At 41.2% G+C, this 9,431-nt stretch overlaps 1 long non-coding RNA gene across 1 annotated transcript in view; it reads right to left on the bottom strand.

The window, feature by feature from the left end:
* LOC107988516 (uncharacterized) overlaps positions 1 to 2,719 on the bottom strand; it is a 5,686-nt gene extending 2,967 nt beyond the window's left edge. Inside the window, exons 1-2 of the long non-coding RNA XR_001760014.2 lie at positions 2,501 to 2,719; positions 2,328 to 2,415 (exon numbers count right to left, since the gene is read on the bottom strand). This is a non-coding gene — a long non-coding RNA (uncharacterized LOC107988516). The remainder of the gene's footprint in view (positions 1 to 2,327; positions 2,416 to 2,500) is intronic.
* Between the last annotated feature and the right edge of the window lie 6,712 nt (positions 2,720 to 9,431).

Raw genomic sequence — 9,431 nt, forward strand, 5'->3', positions numbered from 1 at the left:
CATCCATCCATCCATCTATCATCCATCCATCCATCCATCCATCTACCTATCTATCTATCCATCCATCCATCTATCTATCCATCCATCCATCCATCCATCCATCTATCCATCCATCCATCTATCCATCCATCTATCCATCCATCTATCTATCCATCCATCTATCATCTACCTATCTATCCATCCATCCATCTACCTATCTATTCATCCATCTATCCATCCATCCATCCATCTATCCACCCACCTATCTATCTATCTGTTTGTCTGTCCATCCGTCTGTAAAGCACTAAATGACATCTCATTTGTCAATCAATATCTTCTTAAATATTAAAAAGTCCCTTAACTACTGAGGTAAAGTGCGACTCCATATAAATTCAGCCTCCAGACTCTGGTTCTTTACATTAAGATTCAACATTGTCCTTTTTATCTCTCCTCCTCCTACTGATCATTTCTCTGGCTGACATCCTTTTCAGAAAGCTGTTCTTTAGCCTTTACAAAGCCTTGTTGAATAAATTTACCACATATCCTGAAATACAAAAAAAAAAAAAAAAAAAGGAACAACAAAAAAACTGCAGAGGCTAAAAAAAAAAAACTTGAACTGAATACAGGGGTCCTCGGTTTGCGACGTTCTCGGTTTACGACATCCTTGATGTACGGTGTTTCCCGATTACGTTGTCTTCTCGAAGATCTTATCCGTCACTCGCATGTACAGTGTTTAAAACTCAGCAACTTTACGCGATACCACGTTAGCGAGAAAGTGGTAACTTAACCACATGGAAGACAGCTTTGTTAGCATTCGCCGTTTTTCGGAAATCATGTATTAATTCCCGACTCCCTCTATAGGTCATTATATATAGCGCACTATATAGTGGACTCATCAGTTAAATGACAAGCGGTCAAGTTACAACTTTGGCGTGCAGTTATTGACGTACTAATCATTTACAGAATCTACTCCTCAATGTCGTCACGGCTGCGATGCACGATGGGATATATTGCTTGGCTAATGTACTCCAGATGTAGAATACATGTTGTGGTGCATTGTGGGATACATTGAGTGCCCTATATAGTGGACAACTTTACTCACTTTATGTGTCCTCTCTAGAGTGCACTATATAGGGCTGGCATGGGCAAACTAAGGCCCGGGGGCCGGATGTGGCCCGTTCAGGTTTTTAATCCGGCCCGCCAACTTTTCCAAAAATGTATTTATATTATCACGATACTTTAGCCTTTTCCTGCAATACCCATGTTTCACCAATAGATGGCGCAGAAAGTGATAAAAGCATCTTAGCATTTTAGCCTTTATGCATGACTTTTCCACGTCATTTATCCTAGTTCACACGAACGCTCAATCGATCTGCTCTTGACCCCCCAAGTGTTCAATTTTAGGACAATTGTGGCCCGCGAGTTAAAAAGTAGGATTCAGGGAGTGGTTTGGGACAAATCCCGTATATTAGATTGTGGTACTTTTTTAGGAACTTTTCGTCCTTCAGATGGCTCCCAAGTGTAAGTCAGACTCTACTAATGTCTTAGGTTATGATGTTACTACTGTGATAGCGTAGGTGAGTGACGTAGGCACTAATGTGCAGTATGAGCTCCATCTTAGAGCGAAAAATCAAGTTACGTTGAACAGCTGGAAAGGAACTCAAACCTAGGTCTTGGACCCCTGTATGCAGCAGTATTGAATTTATTACAGTATATTATTCCATTTGTTCCCTGTTATATGGGAGGCGGGTTTGAAGGATGATGTTAATTCAAAAGTTTAAACCCGTAAAGTCCATTGAGGCAAATGTGTTTTGTAAAATCGGGCTGCGCAAATACAATTGATGACTAGGATAAAAGTTTTGCCGTCACCGCAACTTTTTGACTTACTCCGGGTATTTCTTCCTGCAGCACTCGTCTGTCGTCTGCTCTCCTTTTCAGATAAAAACCAAAATTCTTTATTACGAATGGATGTTGCAAAAACCTTACAAAGACGCATTTCACCTCCATGTATCTTTTTTACTCATGCCACGGCATAAACGTCGGTGCACGCACTAAAGAGCAGCAGAGTTATGGGCCCTGTGCGCCTCCCTGTGCAGTCAGTCACCTGCAGCTTTATCCTCCTCCCCGCAGAAGGAAGTCTGCTCTCTGACACCTCCGTCTCTCTCTGCCGTAATTCATCATTTTCAACAAACACTCTCTCACTCACACAATACAAATGGCATGCAGATACTGACGCGTCTGCCGACGATGAAAGGACACACCTTAGAGTTCAGACCGGCTGCCCTGAACCTCCCCTACGCCCCCCCCCCCGGGCTACATAATTTACAGTGACTGTCTGTGAGTCTGACCTGTTTTTCCATGATGTTGGTGGAAACTTCCAGACGATTATTCATGTCTGTGCAAACTCCCGACTGAGGGATGCACATTTTTCATGTTCTGAGGGGTAGAAAAAAAAAACATGTACAGTACCTAATTTTGGGTTTGTAGGTAAAAAAAATAATTGTTCATCAAGCGCTCTAACCTGAGAAGTACTCTTGAAATCCCACTTCTTCTGACTGGATCTTGATTTTTTTTTTCCTCCCCCAGGTTGTCTCTATTCCCGGACGTTGACTGGCAAACTGTCCAGGCTGTACCGTGCCCTCATCCTTGTCTGGTGACTGCTGAGAAACAAACATTAACACCTACACTCACACTACGAAAAGAAGGGTCAATTTAGAGTGAACATTTTTTTTTTTTTTTTTTTTTTGTACTTCAGGTGAAAACAGGAATAGACAAAGAAAACGCCCAAAATTAGGAGAAAATACAAACTCCTTAGAGAAATACTTATCAGTAATAAAGGGAGTATTTCTAGGTGTAAAACACAGAAAGGAAGAACCTAGTTAATCATATCATCATACATATATATTTTTGTATTATTATTGCCAATACTTTATTAATCCTCTAAGGGAAATTATTCCACATTTAACCCATCTGATCTACCTACACTGATAATATTAAAATATATTTACATGCACATATAAACTGAATATACCTAGATTTACATGATGTGGTCATGGTGCTGAATTCAATTCAATTCAATTCAATTTTAAAAATTTGAATCACTCATGATCTACTGGTAGACTGCGACCTACTTATTGGGCAGCCCTGCACTGCAGTGATTAACATACACAAACCACAACTGACCACCGATGTTGTCGGCGTCAGGATTCAAACCAGAATCCTCTGATTAGAAGAGAGCATAATGAGCAGATGCGCATCATCTCCACAGAGTAAGGGTGCAAACTTGGAGGAGCGCTGAGCAGAATAATACTGCGCCCACAGTTTAAAGGGTCAATACACTTTCGGAGGGTTGAACAGACTTACGTAATATTGAAATAGTACCTTGTTTCTCTCACTTATTTCTGCGTGTTACTGAACTTTATGGATCAAGGTGTAGCCAATGAACTCGATGTCGGAAACAAATAAAGAGAAAAGCCCACTCTAGCCTGAGTAGATCATTTCAGGAGAAACTAGCTATGGATATTAATCATCTCCATAAATGTGTATTTAACACCGTGATTTACATTGATAGATTTCAAAGCGCCTCCCTAAGGTTCCTTCCAGATTTAATGGCTCAGCTCCACTTAGTGACAAACATTCTGAGTCATCCCTAAATTGAAATAAGAGCCTCATAATTGCTCCAGTGAAAGCAAGAAAAGGGGAAAAAAAAAAAAAAAAAAAAACCCCAACAACAACAGTCAGGAGTCTGACTCGTGTGAGTGGGAGAGTTAAAAGCATTTCAGAGACGTTAACACCATTTCTCCCCCTTCACTGCCATTCAAAGGCGATGCAGTCTGACGGCCTGACACCGAGTCGGTTCCAGCGACTGTGCCTCGGCTCGGTGTGTGTCTTTGATAGAAGGGGGAGGGAAATCATGGTGATGGAGAGAAACTTCACGACTGTGTCTCTTAAGTCAAACGGTTGACATGTCTGCTTTTTGGAACCTTGTATTCTTTCTCAGGGACCTTGTCGTCTTCAGACTTCCTTCAGACCGAGGACTTGTTCCTAGGCTTAAAAAAAACTCATGCAGGTCAGTTTTGACTTTTTGAGAGAATAGGATTTTCTTCTGAATAAACTCGACCTGAGGGCGCACCCATGAAGCTACACAAGGAGGAAAATATTGCAGGACAGCTGTAACGCGATTAGCCTGGAAACTGACACAACAACAGAACACCCAACAGCCTCGTCATCCGAGGATGATGCTTAGGAAGGTGAGTGGAGCAAGCAACTCTCCGGAACGCCACTCTCCCAGGGTGTTGCAGGTGTCACCCACAGCTTCTGTTTAATTTAGGGGAGAAATGTAGAAGACAAAGGTCATTGTGGGTAAATTCATGTGTGTGTTAAAAATATGTTCAAAATGTTCAAAAACATTCAAACAATCACATTTTTTATGTTACTCTTTATCTTTGATTAGATACATTTTGATTTGATTAAATTAGATAAAATGTAGATTGCACTAGATATGTTTTGATTGGATTACATACGTTTAGCGTATTTTATGGACTGAGTCGCACCAGCCAAAAATTGCTTAATGAAGAAGAAAAAAAAAAAGAAACATATATGTCGTTCCAGAGTATAAGTTGCACCAGCTGGCTAGAGTGCCCTCTAGCGGCTGTCAGCGTGAAAATAACAAACATATACATTTTCAGTGGCGCAGGAGTAGCAGATACTGGTACAAAAGCCTAGAGTGCCCTCTAGTGGCGGTGTAGCCTCTAGCGGCTGTCAGTGTGAAAATAACAAACATATGGAACAGCAGTAGCGGATACTGGTATACAAGCCTAGAGTGCCCTCTAGTGGCGGTGTACCCTCAGTGTGAAAATGACAGCCTACACTACAGTGTGAAACAAGTGTGAAATTATATATTTTAAAACATAAGTCGCACCTGAGTATAAGTCGCAAAACCTGCCAAAAGATAACAAAATAGTGCGACTTATAGTCTGGAAAATAGGATAGTTAAGATTAGGTCAATTTAGACCAGATTAGGTCAATTTAGATTGCCTTAGATCAGATAGATTTAGATTAGATTAGATTCAACTTCATTGTTATTGCACTTTTTTTTTTGCCCAAAATTTCGTTTGGAGTGACTTTAAAACGGTAATTGGTTCAAACCTTGTTGTCCTCCAAACCAACAGCACGTCTCTCTGATTTCTACCAGTAGACAACCTTCAGATAATCAAACAGACCAGGAAGTCAGTGAGGGTCAACACCACCGTGACCTTAGCTACACTCTAACCCCACCACCTGTCTCCTCGCACGTCTCCATCAGTCGTTTTGACAGCCCGCCACTGACTGCCTGATGGGTGAGTTCATCTCCACTAATGAAGCGTGTTAATGACAGAAAAACACCCGGCTAATCCTGCCCCTTAGTAGAATTACGAAAAAATGAACAGACAGACCACACAGCAGGCTAGGAGACGGAGTAGGTGTTACGGTGTTGGCGGGCGGGGAGGACACGCTACTGTGGTGATGCAATGATGATACTACGGATGAAAGACAAAGACGGCAGTCTCCCTCTCTCTCCCTCCCTCTCTCACACACACAAACCAACACACTCGCACACGACGTGCAAATCTGCATCCACCATCGCACCAACATGAAACACTCCATCATTTATCCGTTTTTTTTTGAGATTCACAAGCGTATGCATGAGTGCACGGGAACACAGCGTGGTTTGCTTGTTGTGTTTACTGATGATGTTTTGGGGGATGCACTCAACCCACCAGACAGATGGATCATTAAAATCAAAAGGGTCCATGCGCAACAAAGTCAGTCATCTGGGAAGAAGCACAGACTTGCCAAAGACTAAAACAAGGTTTGCTGGCAGGGGCTAAATGAATTTGTTGCATAAACAAGTAGAAACTTTTTTTTGCACTATTTGTGCAGAAATTCTTCTCGAGATCTCCGACAAACATTCCACAGCGGTCGGCGGTGCCGCGAGTCGAACGTTAGCATAATCTCTTCATATAGAACACTTTCTGAAAACGCAGAGCAAACAAGAAGCTGCGACCGACTCTGTGTGCTGTAAATATTCTCGACGGTAGTAAGATTTAAGCTGGAAAAAATGGAGTCAGTCATGTTTGGTGCAGCGAAAGAAACAAGTCCAGAACCATTCACAATATTTTCACCCGAAGTAGAGACAATCAAAAACCAGAAAAGTATATCAGAATAGGGGTTTAAACATGAGGTCCACAACCCATATAGTGTCCAAAAAGACCTCTATGTTCAAAAATTGCGGTGTCACAAGTGCCCGCAATCACTGTAGCTCCACAAAACCTAAATATAAACACATTAGTATTCAAGCTTGTGTAGTATCTGGATAGCTAAGAATCCAATGCAAAAAAAAATAATTAGGGTGCATATATGGAGAATGTATGCAGAGTAGACAGCCAAAAACATAATCTTTTTGAAAAACAAAAAAAAAAAAATTCCAGAAATGTACCTCAGACGTTGGATTTTCCTCTCCACATTTTATGATAGTGAAATTGGCCCATCGTCTGCCCACATATTTTGGAACACAGCGGGCATTAATTGTCTGATTGTCAATGATGCCACCTCGACTGAGTCTCCCCTGGCGAATAAGTTGAGCCAAGGTCATGATGAGTCACCGATAAGAAAAAGGGAAACAGGTGCGGAGAAGGAAACGGAAGGAAATGACATCTCTTTCCTGCTGCAAACTCCCACTGTTTGATGTCACAGACAAACTAGAATCTCTCAGGGAGATACTTATATATCATTAGCGATAAGAAGAAAAAAAAAAAAAAACACATATATAAGTCGCACCAGTGAAAGGATGAAAAAAAAAGTGCAACCTTTTTTTTTTCCGGAGCAGCAGATCCTGCTACACAAGCCTAGAGTGCCCTCTAGCGGCTGTCAGTGTGAAAATAACGAAAATGTAAAATTATATATTTTAATACAGTATATAAGTCGCAAACCCAGGCGAAGGACGAAAAAAGGGGAAAATATGGTAATTACAAATTACAACTAGAACTGACCCTAATAAAATAAAAACAATTTAATGAAAATTGTCAATTATAGAACTGACCCTAATAAAATAAAAACAACTTAATGAAAATTGTCAATTTGTATAGCAATGCTAAAAAAATTATATAGCCAAACCTTATTTAGTTTCATTTCAGAACTTGGGCTCAGGTGAGTGATTCCAAAAGTAAGGAGAAAAACCCCTCACTTGAGGGTGCAAGCAGGCATGTCTTAATAAATATAAATGTTGGACAAAAATCATATTTAAGCGAACAATAAAGCTCTAAGAAGACACCTGTTGTTTTTTTTTGTTGAGGTAAAAGTTAGTCTGGCACACGCCCAGCTATATCAATCATAGAGGAAGTCACAACCGAACCATCATTTCGGTTGTCCAATCACGGTCTGTCCTTGACACATGTGCGTAGTGTGACAAATAACAGTCCAAGCCCTGAGATGACAGTGTGCTCTATTAGCCTCAAAGCTACTGGACATAATCTCCGCCACTGTCTTCTTCTGCTTTTCAGTGTGCGGGTTTGCAGGGGTTGGATTTTCAGCAGAGAAACCCAGACGCTTTCCTCAGGGGTTGGATTTTCAGCAGAGAAACCCCCCAAAAAAACCAGCTTAGCAACGACCACAAACCCTGCTAAAAGGATTCTTAGGTGTTTCCAGGGCAAACTGGGAGATGATATCATCCCAGTGTGCCTGGGTCTTTCTCTGGTTCATCTTTCAGACAGACAGACATACCCAAAGGCCAATCCAAGGAAAACGTTCACAGACATTCGAACCAGATTTTTTTTCACCACCTCGGCCGACTCTTTTCAATGAGGTGCAGCAAGATTTTCACTGAGCGGTTTTTCCTCCGATAATGAAAACCCAATAACGTAATGCCTGGGTTTTGCCAAATAATGTGCTCTAAAAATAGCGCAGAACATAAACAATAACAAATGAACACAGAACATTATCAACGCTAAACAAGCCTCTAGTCACTAGAGGGCAGCATTGTAGCTCATCCTATTAATCTATATAGATAATCAGGGGATTGTATAGAAAATTCTGGTGCCAGCGACTCTTACAGTGGTTTGTACAGATAAATATATAACAATTACCAGGCGCTGAATAGTATTTTAATTCTGTCCCCTAGGGGGCAGAATATGATTGAGAAAGACACTGTTATAGCTTCTACCATTGCCTGCTATATCAGTTGATATTGGAATCGGATATTAAGTGCTTGGACAACATTGGCATATCGGATATTGGCAAAAAAGTAATATTGGACATCCCTAAAACGTATATCCAAACGTTCAATTGTAGATTTCAGGAAGGGGTTGATTTACTATTTCTCTATATAACTTAGGAGGAACAAGTTTCTGGGAAGTTAAAAGTGAGGCAGCACTTTCTCTGAACTCAGACTTAGACGCCTGCAGCTTCAAACCGGACTAATCAAACACACACTTAGGCTGATTGACTCTCAGAGGATTTTTTTTCCCGCAGGCAGGTAGACATGAAAACACTTCAAGGCTCTGTACTTTAAGGTAAAAAAAAAAAACCACCCGTCCTGTCAACGTTCTCGCTAGGTCAAACGTTTTTTTTTTTTCACAACATTATTCACACTTACGTTAAACAGAAACTATAATACAAATGCAAAGAAGCATGTTTGTAGATGATTTTGTATGTCATAGAAACCCTTAAAATGATTAGGTGTGATGTTTCACAGTCCTCCCTAAATCATCTCCTGCTTGTACGTAAGTTTAAATGAACATGGATCGGGTATTGTAAATCAACATCAGGATGCCGTAAAAGGCTACTGTAAATACATTTTTCTTCATCGATTTATCGATTTATTGCCGAAAATACCAAAATGAGAATATGCAGGTGCTCAGAATGAAAGCAAGAAACAACCGTAGCGTATGAACAGAGAGGACGGTTGAAAGAGTTGGGGTAAAGATGAAAAGGGGCAATTAGGTCTAAGCCTTTCACTGGTGAGGCAAAGTCTTAATTTGTTCTGAAATACATGCACACGATATAGGAGGAAGAGGGAGAGGAAGAGGGAGAGTGATCAATTTGAAAACGAAAAAACCAGCCACCAAGTACAAACATTGTGTCTCGGTGTTATCTGGAAATGCGCATCATCCTAAGAATGGATTGGTTGTGTATGTGTGTGTGTGTGTGTGTGTGATCCACAGTTAATGGAAGGGCCAGCGGACAGAGCCACTGTCATAAATTCAGCCAGCTGTAACCACAGTGATTTGCAGCTTCAGAGAAACCATAAACATCAGCAGTGAGCGCGCCACTGCCCCCCAGAGGAGGCCGAATTAAGTGGCGAGCGTGCGTCCGCGGCTGACCGCGTGAGTGTCGTGTGTATATTGAGCAGTTATATACACACTCGCGGTGGACGTGCGTGCGCATGTATTTGCTTGAGGGCATCCTTTGGCTGG

The sequence above is a fragment of the Cynoglossus semilaevis genome, chromosome 4 (assembly GCF_000523025.1).
Source record: "Cynoglossus semilaevis isolate Cse_v1.0 chromosome 4, Cse_v1.0, whole genome shotgun sequence".
Lineage (NCBI taxonomy): Eukaryota > Metazoa > Chordata > Actinopteri > Pleuronectiformes > Cynoglossidae > Cynoglossus > Cynoglossus semilaevis.